At 64.7% G+C, this 19,040-nt stretch overlaps 1 non-coding gene and 2 pseudogenes across 1 annotated transcript; all 3 read left to right on the forward strand.

The window, feature by feature from the left end:
- The first annotated feature begins 7,365 nt into the window (after nucleotides 1-7,365).
- LOC125980235 (5S ribosomal RNA) lies at nucleotides 7,366-7,484 on the forward strand (annotated as a pseudogene).
- An 845-nt stretch (nucleotides 7,485-8,329) lies between these two features.
- LOC125980261 (5S ribosomal RNA) lies at nucleotides 8,330-8,448 on the forward strand. Its single transcript, XR_007485575.1, has one exon. It is a non-coding gene; the product is annotated as a 5S ribosomal RNA (ribosomal RNA).
- Nucleotides 8,449-9,076: 628 nt separating this feature from the next.
- Nucleotides 9,077-9,195, forward strand: LOC125980220 (5S ribosomal RNA; annotated as a pseudogene).
- The last annotated feature ends 9,845 nt before the right edge of the window (nucleotides 9,196-19,040 follow it).

A 19,040-nucleotide genomic window follows, 5' to 3' on the forward strand; every position in this document is an offset into this window, starting at 1 on the left:
CGATCCGCTCGGCGGGGGCTATTTTCGGCCACTTGGCTCGTGCGCACGGCCTCCCGGATGTGCCGGGCGGGTGCACGAGCTCGCCGGCCGCTGGAAGTCGAATGAGGCGCCGCGACCACCTCCGCGGTGCTTATAAACAGCCGATCCGCTCGGCGGGGGCTATTTTCGGCCACTTGGCTCGTGCGCACGGCCTCCCGGATGTGCCGGGCGGGTGCGCGAGCTCGCCGGCCGCTGGAAGTCGAATTAGGCGCCGCGACCACCTCCGCGGTGCTTATAAACAGCCGATCCGCTCGGCGGGGGCTATTTTCGGCCACTTGGCTCGTGCGCACGGCCTCCCGGATGTGCCGGGCGGGTGCGCGAGCTCGCCGGCCGCTGGAAGTCGAATGAGGCGCCGCGACCACCTCCGCGGTGCTTATAAACAGCCGATCCGCTCGGCGGGGGCTATTTTCGGCCACTTGGCTCGTGCGCACGGCCTCCCGGATGTGCCGGGCGGGTGCGCGAGCTCGCCGGCCGCTTTAAGTCGAATGAGGCGCCGCGACCACCTCCGCGGTGCTTATAAACAGCCGATCCGCTCGGCGGGGGCTATTTTCGGCCACTTGACTCGTGCGCACGGCCTCCCGGATGTGCCGGGCGGGTGCGCGAGCTCGCCGCCCGCCGGAAGTCGAATGAGGCGCCGCGACCACCTCTGCGGTGCTTATAAACAGCCGATCCGCTCGGCGGGGGCTATTTTCGGCCACTTGACTCGTGCGCACGGCCTCCCGGATGTGCCGGGCGGGTGCGCGAGCTCGCCGGCCGCTGGAAGTCGAATGAGGCGCCGCGACCACCTCCGCGGTGCTTATAAACAGCCGATCCGCTCGGCGGGGGCTATTTTCGGCCACTTGGCTCGTGCGCACGGCCTCCCGGATGTGCCGGGCGGGTGCGCGAGCTCGCCGGCCGCTGGAAGTCGAATGAGGCGCCGCGACCACCTCCGCGGTGCTTAGAAACAGCCGATCCGCTCGGCGGGGGCTATTTTCGGCCACTTGGCTCGTGCGCACGGCCTCCCGGATGTGCCGGGCGGGTGCGCGAGCTCGCCGGCCGCTGGAAGTCGAATGAGGCTCCGCGACCACCTCCGCGGTGCTTATAAACAGCCGATCCGCTCGGCGGGGGCTATTTTCGGCCACTTGGCTCGTGCGCACGGCCTCCCGGATGTGCCGGGCGGGTGCGCGAGCTCGCCGGCCGCTGGAAGTCGAATGAGGCGCCGCGACCACCTCCGCGGTGCTTATAAACAGCCGATCCGCTCGGCGGGGGCTATTTTCGGCCACTTGGCTCGTGCGCACGGCCTCCCGGATGTGCCGGGCGGGTGCGCGAGCTCGCCGGCCGCTGGAAGTCGAATGAGGCGCCGCGACCACCTCCGCGGTGCTTATAAACAGCCGATCCGCTCGGCGGGGGCTATTTTCGGCCACTTGGCTCGTGCGCACGGCCTCCCGGATGTGCCGGGCGGGTGCGCGAGCTCGCCGGCCGCTGGAAGTCGAATTAGGCGCCGCAACCACCTCAGCGGTGCTTATAAACAGCCGATCCGCTCGGCGGGGGCTATTTTCGGCCACTTGGCTCGTGCGCACGGCCTCCCGGATGTGCCGGGCGGGTGCGCGAGCTCGGCGGCCGCTGGAAGTCGAATGAGGCGCCGCAACCACCTCCGCGGTGCTTATAAACAGCCGATCCGCTCGGCGGGGGCTATTTTCGGCCACTTGGCTCGTGCGCACGGCCTCCCGGATGTGCCGGGCGGGTGCGCGAGCTCGCCGGCCGCTGGAAGTCGAATGAGGCGCCGCGACCACCTCCGCGGTGCTTATAAACAGCCAATCCGCTCGGCGGGGGCTATTTTCGGCCACTTGGCTCGTGCGCACGGCCTCCCGGATGTGCCGGGCGGGTGCGCGAGCTCGCCGGCCGCTGGAAGTCGAATGAGGCGCCGCGACCACCTCCGCGGTGCTTATAAACAGCCGATCCGCTCGGCGGGGGCTATTTTCGGCCACTTGGCTCGTGCGCACGGCCTCCCGGATGTGCCGGGCAGGTGCGCGAGCTCGCCGGCCGCTGGAAGTCGAATGAGGCGCCGCGACCACCTCCGCGGTGCTTATAAACAGCCGATCCGCTCGGCGGGGGCTATTTTCGGCCACTTGGCTCGTGCGCACGGCCTCCCGGATGTGCCGGGCGGGTGCGCGAGCTCGCCGGCCGCTGGAAGTCGAATGAGGCGCCGCGACCACCTCCGCGGTGCTTATAAACAGCCGATCCGCTCGGCGGGGGCTATTTTCGGCCACTTGGCTCGTGCGCACGGCCTCCCGGATGTGCCGGGCGGGTGCGCGAGCTCGCCGGCCGCTGGAAGTCGAATTAGGCGCCGCAACCACCTCCGCGGTGCTTATAAACAGCCGATCCGCTCGGCGGGGGCTATTTTCGGCCACTTGGCTCGTGCGCACGGCCTCCCGGATGTGCCGGGCGGGTGCGCGAGCTCGCCGGCCGCTGGAAGTCGAATTAGGCGCCGCGACCACCTCCGCGGTGCTTATAAACAGCCGATCCGCTCGGCGGGGGCAATTTTCGGCCACTTGGCTCGTGCGCACGGCCTCCCGGATGTGCCGGGCGGGTGCGCGAGCTCGCCGGCCGCTGGAAGTCGAATGAGGCGCCGCGACCACCTCCGCGGTGCTTATAAACAGCCGATCCGCTCGGCGGGGGCTATTTTCGGCCACTTGGCTCGTGCGCACGGCCTCCCGGATGTGCCGGGCGGGTGCGCGAGCTCGCCGGCCGCTTTAAGTCGAATGAGGCGCCGCGACCACCTCCGCGGTGCTTATAAACAGCCGATCCGCTCGGCGGGGGCTATTTTCGGCCACTTGGCTCGTGCTCACGGCCTCCCGGATGTGCCGGGCGGGTGCGCGAGCTCGCCGGCCGCTGGAAGTCGAATGAGGCGCCGCAACCACCTCCGCGGTGCTTATAAACAGCCGATCCGCTCGGCGGGGGCTATTTTCGGCCACTTGGCTCGTGCGCACGGCCTCCCGGATGTGCCGGGCGGGTGCGCGAGCTCGCCGGCCGCTGGAAGTCGAATGAGGCGCCGCGACCACCTCCGCGGTGCTTATAAACAGCCGATCCGCTCGGCGGGGGCTATTTTCGGCCACTTGGCTCGTGCGCACGGCCTCCCGGATGTGCCGGGCGGGTGCGCGAGCTGGCCGGCCGCTGGAAGTCGAATGAGGCGCCGCGACGACCTCCGCGGTGCTTATAAACAGCCGATCCGCTCGGCGGGGGCTATTTTCGGCCACTTCGCTCGTGCGCACGGCCTCCCGGATGTGCCGGGCGGGTGCGCGAGCTCGCCGGCCGCTGGAAGTCGAATGAGGCGCCGCGACCACCTCCGCGGTGCTTATAAACAGCCGATCCGCTCGGCGGGGGCTATTTTCGGCCACTTGGCTCGTGCGCACGGCCTCCCGGATGTGCCGGGCGGGTGCGCGAGCTCGCCGGCCGCTGGAAGTCGAATGAGGCGCCCGACCACCTCCGCCGTGCTTATAAACAGCCGATCCGCTCGGCGGGGGCTATTTTCGGCCACTTGGCTCGTGCGCACGGCCTCCCGGATGTGCCGGGCGGGTGCGCGAGCTCGCCGGCCGCTGGAAGTCGAATGAGGCGCCGCGACCACCTCCGCGGTGCTTATAAACAGCCGATCCGCTCGGCGGGGGCTATTTTCGGCCACTTGGCTCGTGCGCACGGCCTCCCGGATGTGCCGGGTGGGTGCGCGAGCTCGCCGGCCGCTGGAAGTCGAATTAGGCGCCGCGACCACCTCCGCGGTGCTTATAAACAGCCGATCCGCTCGGCGGGGGCTATTTTCGGCCACTTGGCTCGTGCGCACGGCCTCCCGGATGTGCCGGGCGGGTGCGCGAGCTCGCCGGCCGCTGGAAGTCGAATGAGGCGCCGCGACCACCTCCGCGGTGCTTATAAACAGCCGATCCGCTCGGCGGGGGCTATTTTCGGCCACTTGGCTCGTGCGCACGGCCTCCCGGATGTGCCGGGCGAGTGCGCGAGCTCGCCGGCCGCTTTAAGTCGAATGAGGCGCCGCGACCACCTCCGCGGTGCTTATAAACAGCCGATCCGCTCGGCGGGGGCTATTTTCGGCCACTTGGCTCGTGCGCACGGCCTCCCGGATGTGCCGGGCGGGTGCGCGAGCTCGCCGGCCGCTGGAAGTCGAATGAGGCGCCGCAACCACCTCCGCGGTGCTTATAAACAGCCGATCCGCTCGGCGGGGGCTATTTTCGGCCACTTGGCTCGTGCGCACGGCCTCCCGGATGTGCCGGGCGGGTGCGCGAGCTCGCCGGCCGCTGGAAGTCGAATGAGGCGCCGCGACCACCTCCGCGGTGCTTATAAACAGCCGATCCGCTCGGCGGGGGCTATTTTCGGCCACTTGGCTCGTGCGCACGGCCTCCCGGATGTGCCGGGCGGGTGCGCGAGCTCGCCGGCCGCTGGAAGTCGAATGAGGCGCCGCGACCACCTCCGCGGTGCTTATAAACAGCCGATCCGCTCGGCGGGGGCTATTTTCGGCCACTTGGCTCGTGCGCACGGCCTCCCGGATGTGCCGGGAAGGTGCGCGAGCTCGCCGGCCGCTGGAAGTCGAATGAGGCGCCGCGACCACCTCCGCGGTGCTTATAAACAGCCGATCCGCTCGGCGGGGGCTATTTTCGGCCACTTGGCTCGTGCGCACGGCCTCCCGGATGTGCCGGGCGGGTGCGCGAGCTCGCCGGCCGCTGGAAGTCGAATGAGGCGCCGCGACCACCTCCGCGGTGCTTATAAACAGCCGATCCGCTCGGCGGGGGCTATTTTCGGCCACTTGGCTCGTGCGCACGGCCTCCCGGATGTGCCGGGCGGGTGCGCGAGCTCGCCGGCCGCTGGAAGTCGAATGAGGCGCCGCGACCACCTCCGCGGTGCTTATAAACAGCCGATCCGCTCGGCGGGGGCTATTTTCGGCCACTTGGCTCGTGCGCACGGCCTCCCGGATGTGCCGGGCGGGTGCGCGAGCTCGCCGGCCGCTGGAAGTCGAATGAGGCGCCGCGACCACCTCCGCGGTGCTTATAAACAGCCGATCCGCTCGGCGGGGGCTATTTTCGGCCACTTGGCTCGTGCGCACGGCCTCCCGGATGTGCCGGGCAGGTGCGCGAGCTCGCCGGCCGCTGGAAGTCGAATGAGGCGCTGCGACCACCTCCGCGGTGCTTATAAACAGCCGATCCGCTCGGCGGGGGCTATTTTCGGCCACTTGGCTCGTGCGCACGGCCTCCCGGATGTGCCGGGCGGGTGCGCGAGCTCGCCGGCCGCTGGAAGTCGAATTAGGCGCCGCGACCACCTCCGCGGTGCTTATAAACAGCCGATCCGCTCGGCGGGGGCAATTTTCGGCCACTTGGCTCGTGCGCACGGCCTCCCGGATGTGCCGGGCGGGTGCGCGAGCTCGCCGGCCGCTGGAAGTCGAATGAGGCGCCGCGACCACCTCCGCGGTGCTTATAAACAGCCGATCCGCTCGGCGGGGGCTATTTTCGGCCACTTGGCTCGTGCGCACGGCCTCCCGGATGTGCCGGGCGGGTGCGCGAGCTCGCCGGCCGCTTTAAGTCGAATGAGGCGCCGCGACCACCTCCGCGGTGCTTATAAACAGCCGATCCGCTCGGCGGGGGCTATTTTCGGCCACTTGGCTCGTGCTCACGGCCTCCCGGATGTGCCGGGCGGGTGTGCGAGCTCGCCGGCCGCTGGAAGTCGAATGAGGCGCCGCAACCACCTCCGCGGTGCTTATAAACAGCCGATCCGCTCGGCGGGGGCTATTTTCGGCCACTTGGCTCGTGCGCACGGCCTCCCGGATGTGCCGGGCGGGTGCGCGAGCTCGCCGGCCGCTGGAAGTCGAATGAGGCGCCGCGACCACCTCCGCGGTGCTTATAAACAGCCGATCCGCTCGGCGGGGGCTATTTTCGGCCACTTGGCTCGTGCGCACGGCCTCCCGGATGTGCCGGGCGGGTGCGCGAGCTGGCCGGCCGCTGGAAGTCGAATGAGGCGCCGCGACGACCTCCGCGGTGCTTATAAACAGCCGATCCGCTCGGCGGGGGCTATTTTCGGCCACTTCGCTCGTGCGCACGGCCTCCCGGATGTGCCGGGCGGGTGCGCGAGCTCGCCGGCCGCTGGAAGTCGAATGAGGCGCCGCGACCACCTCCGCGGTGCTTATAAACAGCCGATCCGCTCGGCGGGGGCTATTTTCGGCCACTTGGCTCGTGCGCACGGCCTCCCGGATGTGCCGGGCGGGTGCGCGAGCTCGCCGGCCGCTGGAAGTCGAATGAGGCGCCCGACCACCTCCGCCGTGCTTATAAACAGCCGATCCGCTCGGCGGGGGCTATTTTCGGCCACTTGGCTCGTGCGCACGGCCTCCCGGATGTGCCGGGCGGGTGCGCGAGCTCGCCGGCCGCTGGAAGTCGAATGAGGCGCCGCGACCACCTCCGCGGTGCTTATAAACAGCCGATCCGCTCGGCGGGGGCTATTTTCGGCCACTTGGCTCGTGCGCACGGCCTCCCGGAAGTGCCGGGCGGGTGCGCGAGCTCGCCGGCCGCTGGAAGTCCAATGAGGCGCCGCGATCTCCTCCGCGGTGCTTATAAAGTGCCGATCCGCTCGGCTTGGAGCTATTTCCGGCCTCCCGTTGGTGCCGGGCGGCGTGCACGAGCTCGCCGGCGGCGATCTCCTCCGCGGTGCTTATAAACAGCAGCAAAGCTTTTTCTTTTTCTTATGTGCACTTCAATCGTTTAAGAAGCTATTTTTTACAACACCCATCACGAATGGCATCCGGAAACAGCAAGCCTAATTTAAACTCCGACATTGAAACTATAACACGAGTTTGAAAGCTATATTATGTGGTGACATCCACAGCATTGTAGTTAATTTTTTTACCGCTAGAGAGCAGACTATGTACAGTGAGCATGGCTCCCTGTGAACTCAAAGCAGCAGGCTTGACTTGTAAAAGAACCCAACACAACACTTCCATGAAGTGTTTTTAAACTTTTCAAGGCATTTATTTTGATTCAGCAAAATGCAGGTCGCAACGGCAAATTCGTGCTACCGCATAAAAAGCTGTCAATAACTTTTCATGATAGCCATGTTTCCAGAAAACACCAAAAGCCTTGGAAGAAAGCCTGTTTCGGCCCTGGTTGTAAAAAAAACAAAAAAAAACAAAAGGGAAGGGTGACCGTCCGGGAATACCAGGTGCTGAAAGCCTTTTTTTTTTTTTTTCTTCCCACGTCAATTGTGAAAGGAAACTTTTACCACAGCCATCAAGTCCCGCCGCTGCTTGGCATGGTTTCAGGGGCGATTGTGTCTATAAAATGAAAAATTCTGAGCGGTCTCAGGGCTTACGGCAATACTACCCTGAGAGCGCCCGCTCTCGTCCGATCTCGGAGGCTGAGCAGGGTCGGGCCTGTTTAGTACTTGGATGGGAGACCGCCTGGGAATACCAGTTACCGTAAGTTTTTTTTTTTTTTTTTTTTTTTTCTTATGTGCACTTCAATCGTTTAAGCCAAGAACTTTTTACAGCACCCATCACGAATGGCATTCGGAAACTGCAAGCCTAGTTTGAACTCCGACACTGAAACTACAACACGAGTTTAAAACCTACATTGTGTGGCGACAGCCATAGCATTGCAGTTCACGTTTTTACCGCTAGAGGACAGACTATGTACAGTGAATAAAGAGCATGGCTCCCTGTGAACTCAAAGCAGCAGTCTTTACTTGTAAAAGAACCCAGCACAACACATTGCGCTTCCATGTAGTGTTTTTACCTTTTTCATGACATTTATTTTGATACAGCCAAATGCAGGTTTTGTGCACTTCACTTTTCCGTTGGGCATTCGCGTAGAACCCTATTCCAGTTACGGCCAGATTCTTTTAGACTAGTGGTCCCCAAACTTTCTTGCGCCACGGACCGGCTACGCGTCAGAAATATTTTTGCGGACCTGCCTTTATATATATAAATAAACAATAAATCTATATAAATAAATACTACATTTATAATAAATATATATAAATAGGATTAAATAAAATGATACGACTGGCATAAAAACAAATATAAACCACATAAAAATAAAAGTCACCATTACGTTGAATTATTGGGAGCACCGAGCTTGTTTCTCAGAAACGAGCCGGTCCCATCCAGGCGTAATCGGAGACAATGAAACCCGAAGTGGTTAAGGTTTGTCTTTTAATGCAGGATGCTTGGTCTCCATGTGCCGAAGCAGTTTTGAAGGCTTCATTGGCTCGCTCTCTAGTTTCAGGGGCGATTGTGTCTATAAAATGCAAAATGTTGGGTCACCTCACGGCTTACGGCCATACTACCCTGAGAACGCCCGATCTCGTCCGATCTCGGAAGCTAAGCAGGGTCGGGCCTGGTTAGTACTTGGATGGGAGACCGCCTGGGAATACCAGGTGCTGTAAGCTTTTTCTTATGTGCACTTCAATCGTTTAAGAAGCTATTTTTTACAACACCCATCACGAATGGCATCCGGAAACAGCAAGCCTAATTTAAACTCCGACATTGAAACTATAACACGAGTTTGAAAGCTATATTATGTGGTGACATCCACAGCATTGTAGTTAAATTTTTTACCGCTAGAGAGCAGACTATGTACAGTGAGCATGGCTCCCTGTGAACTCAAAGCAGCAGGCTTGACTTGTAAAAGAACCCAACACAACACTTCCATGAACTGTTTTTAAACTTTTCAAGGCATTTATTTTGATTCAGCAAAATGCAGGTCGCAACGGCAAATTCGTGCTACCGCATAAAAAGCTGTCAATAACTTTTCATGATAGCCATGTTTCCAGAAAACACCAAAAGCCTTGGAAGAAAGCCTGTTTCGGCCCTGGTTGTAAAAAAAACAAAAAAAAAAAACAAAAGGGAAGGGTGACCGTCCGGGAATACCAGGTGCTGAAAGCCTTTTTTTTTTTTTTTTTTTTCCCACGTCAATTGTGAAAGGAAACTTTTACCACAGCCATCAAGTCAAGCCGCTGCTTGGCAGTTTCAGGGGCGATTGTGTCTATAAAATGAAAAATTCTGAGCGGTCTCACGGCTTACGGCAATACTACCCTGAGAGCGCCCGGTCTCGTCCGACCTCGGAGGCTAAGCAGGGTCGGTCCTGGTTAGTACTTGGATGGGAGACCGCCTGGGAATACCAGTTACCGTAAGCTTTTTTTTTTTTTTTTTTCTTATGTGCACTTCAATCGTTTAAGCCAAGAACTTTTTACAGCACCCATCACGAATGGCATTCGGAAACTGCAAGCCTAGTTTGAACTCCGACACTGAAACTACAACACGAGTTTAAAACCTACATTGTGTGGCGACAGCCATAGCATTGCAGTTCACGTTTTTACCGCTAGAGGACAGACTATGTACAGTGAATAAAGAGCATGGCTCCCTGTGAACTCAAAGCAGCAGTCTTTACTTGTAAAAGAACCCAGCACAACACATTGCGCTTCCATGTAGTGTTTTTACCTTTTTCATGACATTTATTTTGATACAGCCAAATGCAGGTTTTGTGCACTTCACTTTTCCGTTGGGCATTCGCGTAGAACCCTATTCCAGTTACGGCCAGATTCTTTTAGACTAGTGGTCCCCAACCTTTCTTGCGCCACGGACCGGCTACGCGTCAGAAATATTTTTGCGGACCTGCCTTTATATATATAAATAAACAATAAATCTATATAAATAAATACTACATTTATAATAAATATATATACCGTATTTGCCGGTGTATTGGTCGACCTTTTTCGATCCAAAATCGACCGAAAAAAATTGACCTCGACTTATACACCGAGTCATAAAATTTAACTTCGTATTCATCGCTTCAAATGTGATGGTAACCAAGGCCGTTTCTCATGCATCTCATTGTGCGTTGCACTTAGAAAATTTGAACCGGGCGGCGTGCGCGAGTGCGCGGCCCGCTGGAAGTCGAATGAGGCGCCGCGACCACCTCCGCGGTGCTTATAAACAGCCGATCCGCTCGGCGGGGGCTATTTTCGGCCACTTGGCTCGTGCGCACGGCCTCCCGGATGTGCCGGGCGGGTGCGCGAGCTCGCCGGCCGCCGGAAGTCGAATGAGGCGCCGCGACCACCTCCGCGGTGCTTATAAACAGCCGATCCGCTCGGCGGGGGCTATTTTCGGCCACTTGGCTCGTGCGCACGGCCTCCCGGATGTGCCGGGCGGGTGCGCGAGCTCGCCGGCCGCCGGAAGTCGAATGAGGCGCCGCGACCACCTCCGCGGTGCTTATAAACAGCCGATCCGCTCGGCGGGGGCTATTTTCGGCCACTTGGCTCGTGCGCACGGCCTCCCGGATGTGCCGGGCGGGTGCGCGAGCTCGCCGGCCGCTGGAAGTCGAATGAGGCGCCGCGACCACCTCCGCGGTGCTTATAAACCGCCGATCCGCTCGGCGGGGGCTATTTTCGGCCACTTGGCTCGTGCGCACGGCCTCCCGGATGTGCCGGGCGGGTGCGCGAGCTCGCCGGCCGCTGGAAGTCGAATGAGGCGCCGCGACCACCTCCGCGGTGCTTATAAACAGCCGATCCGCTCGGCGGGGGCTATTTTCGGCCACTTGGCTCGTGCGCACGGCCTCCCGGATGTGCCGGGCGGGTGCGCGAGCTCGCCGGCCGCTGGAAGTCGAATGAGGCGCCGCGACCACCTCCGCGGTGCTTATAAACAGCCGATCCGCTTGGCGGGGGCTATTTTCGGCCACTTGGCTCGTGCGCACGGCCTCCCGGATGTGCCGGGCGGGTGCGCGAGCTCGCCGGCCGCTGGAAGTCGAATGAGGCGCCGCGACCACCTCCGCGGTGCTTATAAACAGCCGATCCGCTTGGCGGGGGCTATTTTCGGCCACTTGGCTCGTGCGCACGGCCTCCCGGATGTGCCGGGCGGGTGCGCGAGCTCGCCGGCCGCTGGAAGTCGAATGAGGCGCCGCGACCACCTCCGCGGTGCTTATAAAAAGCCGATCCGCTCGGCGGGGGCTATTTTCGGCCACTTGGCTCGTGCGCACGGCCTCCCGGATGTGCCGGGCGGGTGCGCGGGCTCGCCGGCCGCTGGAAGTCGAATGAGGCGCCGCGACCACCTCCGCGGTGCTTATAAACAGCCGATCCGCTCGGCGGGGGCTATTTTCGGCCACTTGGCTCGTGCGCACGGCCTCCCGGATGTGCCGGGCGGGTGCGCGAGCTCGCCGGCCGCTGGAAGTCGAATGAGGCGCCGCGACCACCTCCGCGGTGCTTATAAACAGCCGATCCGCTCGGCGGGGGCTATTTTCGGCCACTTGGCTCGTGCGCACGGCCTCCCGGATGTGCCGGGCGGGTGCGCGAGCTCGCCGGCCGCTGGAAGTCGAATGAGGCGCCGCGACCACCTCCGCGGTGCTTAGAAACAGCCGATCCGCTCGGCGGGGGCTATTTTCGGCCACTTGGCTCGTGCGCACGGCCTCCCGGATGTGCCGGGCGGGTGCGCGAGCTCGCCGGCCGCTGGAAGTCGAATTAGGCGCCGCGACCACCTCCGCGGTGCTTATAAACAGCCGATCCGCTCGGCGGGGGCTATTTTCGGCCACTTGGCTCGTGCGCACGGCCTCCCGGATGTGCCGGGCGGGTGCGCGAGCTCGCCGGCCGCTGGAAGTCGAATTAGGCGCCGCGACCACCTCCGCGGTGCTTATAAACAGCCGATCCGCTCGGCGGGGGCTATTTTCGGCCACTTGGCTCGTGCGCACGGCCTCCCGGATGTGCCGGGCGGGTGCGCGAGCTCGCCGGCCGCTGGAAGTCGAATGAGGCGCCGCGACCACCTCCGCGGTGCTTATAAACAGCCGATCCGCTCGGCGGGGGCTATTTTCGGCCACTTGGCTCGTGCGCACGGCCTCCCGGATGTGCCGGGCGGGTGCGCGAGCTCGCCGGCCGCTTTAAGTCGAATGAGGCGCCGCGACCACCTCCGCGGTGCTTATAAACAGCCGATCCGCTCGGCGGGGGCTATTTTCGGCCACTTGGCTCGTGCGCACGGCTTCCCGGATGTGCCGGGCGGGTGCGCGAGCTCGCCGGCCGCTGGAAGTCGAATGAGGCGCCGCGACCACCTCCGCGGTGCTTATAAACAGCCGATCCGCTTGGCGGGGGCTATTTTCGGCCACTTGGCTCGTGCGCACGGCCTCCCGGATGTGCCGGGCGGGTGCGCGAGCTCGCCGGCCGCTGGAAGTCGAATGAGGCGCCGCGACCACCTCCGCGGTGCTTATAAACAGCCGATCCGTTCGGCGGGGGCTATTTTCGGCCACTTGGCTCGTGCGCACGGCCTCCCGGATGTGCCGGGCGGGTGCGCGAGCTCGCCGCCCGCCGGAAGTCGAATGAGGCGCCGCGACCACCTCTGCGGTGCTTATAAACAGCCGATCCGCTCGGCGGGGGCTATTTTCGGCCACTTGACTCGTGCGCACGGCCTCCCGGATGTGCCGGGCGGGTGCGCGAGCTCGCCGGCCGCTGGAAGTCGAATGAGGCGCCGCGACCACCTCCGCGGTGCTTATAAACAGCCGATCCGCTCGGCGGGGGCTATTTTCGGCCACTTGGCTCGTGCGCACGGCCTCCCGGATGTGCCGGGCGGGTGCGCGAGCTCGCCGGCCGCTGGAAGTCGAATGAGGCGCCGCGACCACCTCCGCGGTGCTTATAAACAGCCGATCCGCTCGGCGGGGGCTATTTTCGGCCACTTGGCTCGTGCGCACGGCCTCCCGGATGTGCCGGAGAGGTGCGCGAGCTCGCCGGCCGCTGGAAGTCGAATGAGGCGCCGCGACCACCTCCGCGGTGCTTATAAACAGCCGATCCGCTCGGCGGGGGCTATTTTCGGCCACTTGGCTCGTGCGCACGGCCTCCCGGATGTGCCGGGCGGGTGCGCGAGCTCGCCGGCCGCTGGAAGTCGAATGAGGCGCCGCGACCACCTCCGCGGTGCTTAGAAACAGCCGATCCGCTCGGCGGGGGCTATTTTCGGCCACTTGGCTCGTGCGCACGGCCTCCCGGATGTGCCGGGCGGGTGCGCGAGCTCGCCGGCCGCTGGAAGTCGAATTAGGCGCCGCGACCACCTCCGCGGTGCTTATAAACAGCCGATCCGCTCGGCGGGGGCTATTTTCGGCCACTTGGCTCGTGCGCACGGCCTCCCGGATGTGCCGGGCGGGTGCGCGAGCTCGCCGGCCGCTGGAAGTCGAATTAGGCGCCGCGACCACCTCCGCGGTGCTTATAAACAGCCGATCCGCTCGGCGGGGGCTATTTTCGGCCACTTGGCTCGTGCGCACGGCCTCCCGGATGTGCCGGGCGGGTGCGCGAGCTCGCCGGCCGCTGGAAGTCGAATGAGGCGCCGCGACCACCTCCGCGGTGCTTATAAACAGCCGATCCGCTCGGCGGGGGCTATTTTCGGCCACTTGGCTCGTGCGCACGGCCTCCCGGATGTGCCGGGCGGGTGCGCGAGCTCGCCGGCCGCTTTAAGTCGAATGAGGCGCCGCGACCACCTCCGCGGTGCTTATAAACAGCCGATCCGCTCGGCGGGGGCTATTTTCGGCCACTTGGCTCGTGCGCACGGCTTCCCGGATGTGCCGGGCGGGTGCGCGAGCTCGCCGGCCGCTGGAAGTCGAATGAGGCGCCGCGACCACCTCCGCGGTGCTTATAAACAGCCGATCCGCTCGGCGGGGGCTATTTTCGGCCACTTGGCTCGTGCGCACGGCCTCCCGGATGTGCCGGGCGGGTGCGCGAGCTCGCCGGCCGCTTTAAGTCGAATGAGGCGCCGCGACCACCTCCGCGGTGCTTATAAACAGCCGATCCGCTCGGCGGGGGCTATTTTCGGCCACTTGGCTCGTGCGCACGGCCTCCCGGATGTGCCGGGCGGGTGCGCGAGCTCGCCGGCCGCTGGAAGTCGAATGAGGCGCCGCGACCACCTCCGCGGTGCTTATAAACAGCCGATCCGCTCGGCGGGGGCTATTTTCGGCCACTTGGCTCGTGCGCACGGCCTCCCGGATGTGCCGGGCGGGTGCGCGAGCTCGCCGGCCGCCGGAAGTCGAATGAGGCGCCGCGACCACCTCCGCGGTGCTTATAAACAGCCGATCCGCTCGGCGGGGGCTATTTTCGGCCACTTGGCTCGTGCGCACGGCCTCCCGGATGTGCCGGGCGGGTGCGCGAGCTCGCCGGCCGCTGGAAGTCGAATGAGGCGCCGCGACCACCTCCGCGGTGCTTATAAACAGCCGATCCGCTCGGCGGGGGCTATTTTGGGCCACTTGGCTCGTGCGCACGGCCTCCCGGATGTGCCGGGCGGGTGCGCGAGCTCGCCGGCCGCTGGAAGTCGAATGAGGCGCCGCGACCACCTCCGCGGTGCTTATAAACAGCCGATCCGCTCGGCGGGGGCTATTTTCGGCCACTTGGCTCGTGCGCACGGCCTCCCGGATGTGCCGGGCGGGTGCGCGAGCTCGCCGGCCGCTGGAAGTCGAATGAGGCGCCGCGACCACCTCCGCGGTGCTTATAAACAGCCGATCCGCTCGGCGGGGGCTATTTTCGGCCACTTGGCTCGTGCGCACGGCCTCCCGGATGTGCCGGGCGGGTGCGCGAGCTCGCCGGCCGCTGGAAGTCGAATTAGGCGCCGCGACCACCTCCGCGGTGCTTATAAACAGCCGATCCGCTCGGCGGGGGCAATTTTCGGCCACTTGGCTCGTGCGCACGGCCTCCCGGATGTGCCGGGCGGGTGCGCGAGCTCGCCGGCCGCTGGAAGTCGAATGAGGCGCCGCGACCACCTCCGCGGTGCTTATAAACAGCCGATCCGCTCGGCGGGGGCTATTTTCGGCCACTTGGCTCGTGCGCACGGCCTCCCGGATGTGCCGGGCGGGTGCGCGAGCTCGCCGGCCGCTTTAAGTCGAATGAGGCGCCGCGACCACCTCCGCGGTGCTTATAAACAGCCGATCCGCTCGGCGGGGGCTATTTTCGGCCACTTGGCTCGTGCTCACGGCCTCCCGGATGTGCCGGGCGGGTGCGCGAGCTCGCCGGCCGCTGGAAGTCGAATGAGGCGCCGCAACCACCTCCGCGGTGCTTATAAACAGCCGATCCGCTCGGCGGGGGCTATTTTCGGCCACTTGGCTCGTGCGCACGGCCTCCCGGATGTGCCGGGCGGGTGCGCGAGCTCGCCGGCCGCTGGAAGTCGAATGAGGCGCCGCGACCACCTCCGCGGTGCTTATAAACAGCCGATCCGCTCGGCGGGGGCTATTTTCGGCCACTTGGCTCGTGCGCACGGCCTCCCGGATGTGCCGGGCGGGTGCGCGAGCTGGCCGGCCGCTGGAAGTCGAATGAGGCGCCGCGACGACCTCCGCGGTGCTTATAAACAGCCGATCCGCTCGGCGGGGGCTATTTTCGGCCACTTCGCTCGTGCGCACGGCCTCCCGGATGTGCCGGGCGGGTGCGCGAGCTCGCCGGCCGCTGGAAGTCGAATGAGGCGCCGCGACCACCTCCGCGGTGCTTATAAACAGCCGATCCGCTCGGCGGGGGCTATTTTCGGCCACTTGGCTCGTGCGCACGGCCTCCCGGATGTGCCGGGCGGGTGCGCGAGCTCGCCGGCCGCTGGAAGTCGAATGAGGCGCCCGACCACCTCCGCCGTGCTTATAAACAGCCGATCCGCTCGGCGGGGGCTATTTTCGGCCACTTGGCTCGTGCGCACGGCCTCCCGGATGTGCCGGGCGGGTGCGCGAGCTCGCCGGCCGCTGGAAGTCGAATGAGGCGCCGCGACCACCTCCGCGGTGCTTATAAACAGCCGATCCGCTCGGCGGGGGCTATTTTCGGCCACTTGGCTCGTGCGCACGGCCTCCCGGATGTGCCGGGTGGGTGCGCGAGCTCGCCGGCCGCTGGAAGTCGAATTAGGCGCCGCGACCACCTCCGCGGTGCTTATAAACAGCCGATCCGCTCGGCGGGGGCTATTTTCGGCCACTTGGCTCGTGCGCACGGCCTCCCGGATGTGCCGGGCGGGTGCGCGAGCTCGCCGGCCGCTGGAAGTCGAATGAGGCGCCGCGACCACCTCCGCGGTGCTTATAAACAGCCGATCCGCTCGGCGGGGGCTATTTTCGGCCACTTGGCTCGTGCGCACGGCCTCCCGGATGTGCCGGGCGAGTGCGCGAGCTCGCCGGCCGCTTTAAGTCGAATGAGGCGCCGCGACCACCTCCGCGGTGCTTATAAACAGCCGATCCGCTCGGCGGGGGCTATTTTCGGCCACTTGGCTCGTGCGCACGGCCTCCCGGATGTGCCGGGCGGGTGCGCGAGCTCGCCGGCCGCTGGAAGTCGAATGAGGCGCCGCAACCACCTCCGCGGTGCTTATAAACAGCCGATCCGCTCGGCGGGGGCTATTTTCGGCCACTTGGCTCGTGCGCACGGCCTCCCGGATGTGCCGGGCGGGTGCGCGAGCTCGCCGGCCGCTGGAAGTCGAATGAGGCGCCGCGACCACCTCCGCGGTGCTTATAAACAGCCGATCCGCTCGGCGGGGGCTATTTTCGGCCACTTGGCTCGTGCGCACGGCCTCCCGGATGTGCCGGGCGGGTGCGCGAGCTCGCCGGCCGCTGGAAGTCGAATGAGGCGCCGCGACCACCTCCGCGGTGCTTATAAACAGCCGATCCGCTCGGCGGGGGCTATTTTCGGCCACTTGGCTCGTGCGCACGGCCTCCCGGATGTGCCGGGAAGGTGCGCGAGCTCGCCGGCCGCTGGAAGTCGAATGAGGCGCCGCGACCACCTCCGCGGTGCTTATAAACAGCCGATCCGCTCGGCGGGGGCTATTTTCGGCCACTTGGCTCGTGCGCACGGCCTCCCGGATGTGCCGGGCGGGTGCGCGAGCTCGCCGGCCGCTGGAAGTCGAATGAGGCGCCGCGACCACCTCCGCGGTGCTTATAAACAGCCGATCCGCTCGGCGGGGGCTATTTTCGGCCACTTGGCTCGTGCGCACGGCCTCCCGGATGTGCCGGGCGGGTGCGCGAGCTCGCCGGCCGCTGGAAGTCGAATGAGGCGCCGCGACCACCTCCGCGGTGCTTATAAACAGCCGATCCGCTCGGCGGGGGCTATTTTCGGCCACTTGGCTCGTGCGCACGGCCTCCCGGATGTGCCGGGCGGGTGCGCGAGCTCGCCGGCCGCTGGAAGTCGAATGAGGCGCCGCGACCACCTCCGCGGTGCTTATAAACAGCCGATCCGCTCGGCGGGGGCTATTTTCGGCCACTTGGCTCGTGCGCACGGCCTCCCGGATGTGCCGGGCAGGTGCGCGAGCTCGCCGGCCGCTGGAAGTCGAATGAGGCGCTGCGACCACCTCCGCGGTGCTTATAAACAGCCGATCCGCTCGGCGGGGGCTATTTTCGGCCACTTGGCTCGTGCGCACGGCCTCCCGGATGTGCCGGGCGGGTGCGCGAGCTCGCCGGCCGCTGGAAGTCGAATTAGGCGCCGCGACCACCTCCGCGGTGCTTATAAACAGCCGATCCGCTCGGCGGGGGCAATTTTCGGCCACTTGGCTCGTGCGCACGGCCTCCCGGATGTGCCGGGCGGGTGCGCGAGCTCGCCGGCCGCTGGAAGTCGAATGAGGCGCCGCGACCACCTCCGCGGTGCTTATAAACAGCCGATCCGCTCGGCGGGGGCTATTTTCGGCCACTTGGCTCGTGCGCACGGCCTCCCGGATGTGCCGGGCGGGTGCGCGAGCTCGCCGGCCGCTTTAAGTCGAATGAGGCGCCGCGACCACCTCCGCGGTGCTTATAAACAGCCGATCCGCTCGGCGGGGGCTATTTTCGGCCACTTGGCTCGTGCTCACGGCCTCCCGGATGTGCCGGGCGGGTGTGCGAGCTCGCCGGCCGCTGGAAGTCGAATGAGGCGCCGCAACCACCTCCGCGGTGCTTATAAACAGCCGATCCGCTCGGCGGGGGCTATTTTCGGCCACTTGGCTCGTGCGCACGGCCTCCCGGATGTGCCGGGCGGGTGCGCGAGCTCGCCGGCCGCTGGAAGTCGAATGAGGCGCCGCGACCACCTCCGCGGTGCTTATAAACAGCCGATCCGCTCGGCGGGGGCTATTTTCGGCCACTTGGCTCGTGCGCACGGCCTCCCGGATGTGCCGGGCGGGTGCGCGAGCTGGCCGGCCGCTGGAAGTCGAATGAGGCGCCGCGACGACCTCCGCGGTGCTTATAAACAGCCGATCCGCTCGGCGGGGGCTATTTTCGGCCACTTCGCTCGTGCGCACGGCCTCCCGGATGTGCCGGGCGGGTGCGCGAGCTCGCCGGCCGCTGGAAGTCGAATGAGGCGCCGCGACCACCTCCGCGGTGCTTATAAACAGCCGATCCGCTCGGCGGGGGCTATTTTCGGCCACTTGGCTCGTGCGCACGGCCTCCCGGATGTGCCGGGCGGGTGCGCGAGCTCGCCGGCCGCTGGAAGTCGAATGAGGCGCCCGACCACCTCCGCCGTGCTTATAAACAGCCGATCCGCTCGGCGGGGGCTATTTTCGGCCACTTGGCTCGTGCGCACGGCCTCCCGGATGTGCCGGGCGGGTGCGCGAGCTCGCCGGCCGCTGGAAGTCGAATGAGGCGCCGCGACCACCTCCGCGGTGCTTATAAACAGCCGATCCGCTCGGCGGGGGCTATTTTCGGCCACTTGGCTCGTGCGCACGGCCTCCCGGAAGTGCCGGGCGGGTGCGCGAGCTCGCCGGCCGCTGGAAGTCCAATGAGGCGCCGCGATCTCCTCCGCGGTGCTTATAAAGTGCCGATCCGCTCGGCTTGGAGCTATTTCCGGCCTCCCGTTGGTGCCGGGCGGCGTGCACGAGCTCGCCGGCGGCGATCTCCTCCGCGGTGCTTATAAACAGCAGCAAAGCTTTTTCTTTTTCTTATGTGCACTTCAATCGTTTAAGAAGCTATTTTTTACAACACCCATCACGAATGGCATCCGGAAACAGCAAGCCTAATTTAAACTCCGACATTGAAACTATAACACGAGTTTGAAAGCTATATTATGTGGTGACATCCACAGCATTGTAGTTAATTTTTTTACCGCTAGAGAGCAGACTA

This window comes from Syngnathus scovelli, chromosome 13 (genome assembly GCF_024217435.2).
Source record: "Syngnathus scovelli strain Florida chromosome 13, RoL_Ssco_1.2, whole genome shotgun sequence".
NCBI classification, from domain to species: domain Eukaryota; kingdom Metazoa; phylum Chordata; class Actinopteri; order Syngnathiformes; family Syngnathidae; genus Syngnathus; species Syngnathus scovelli.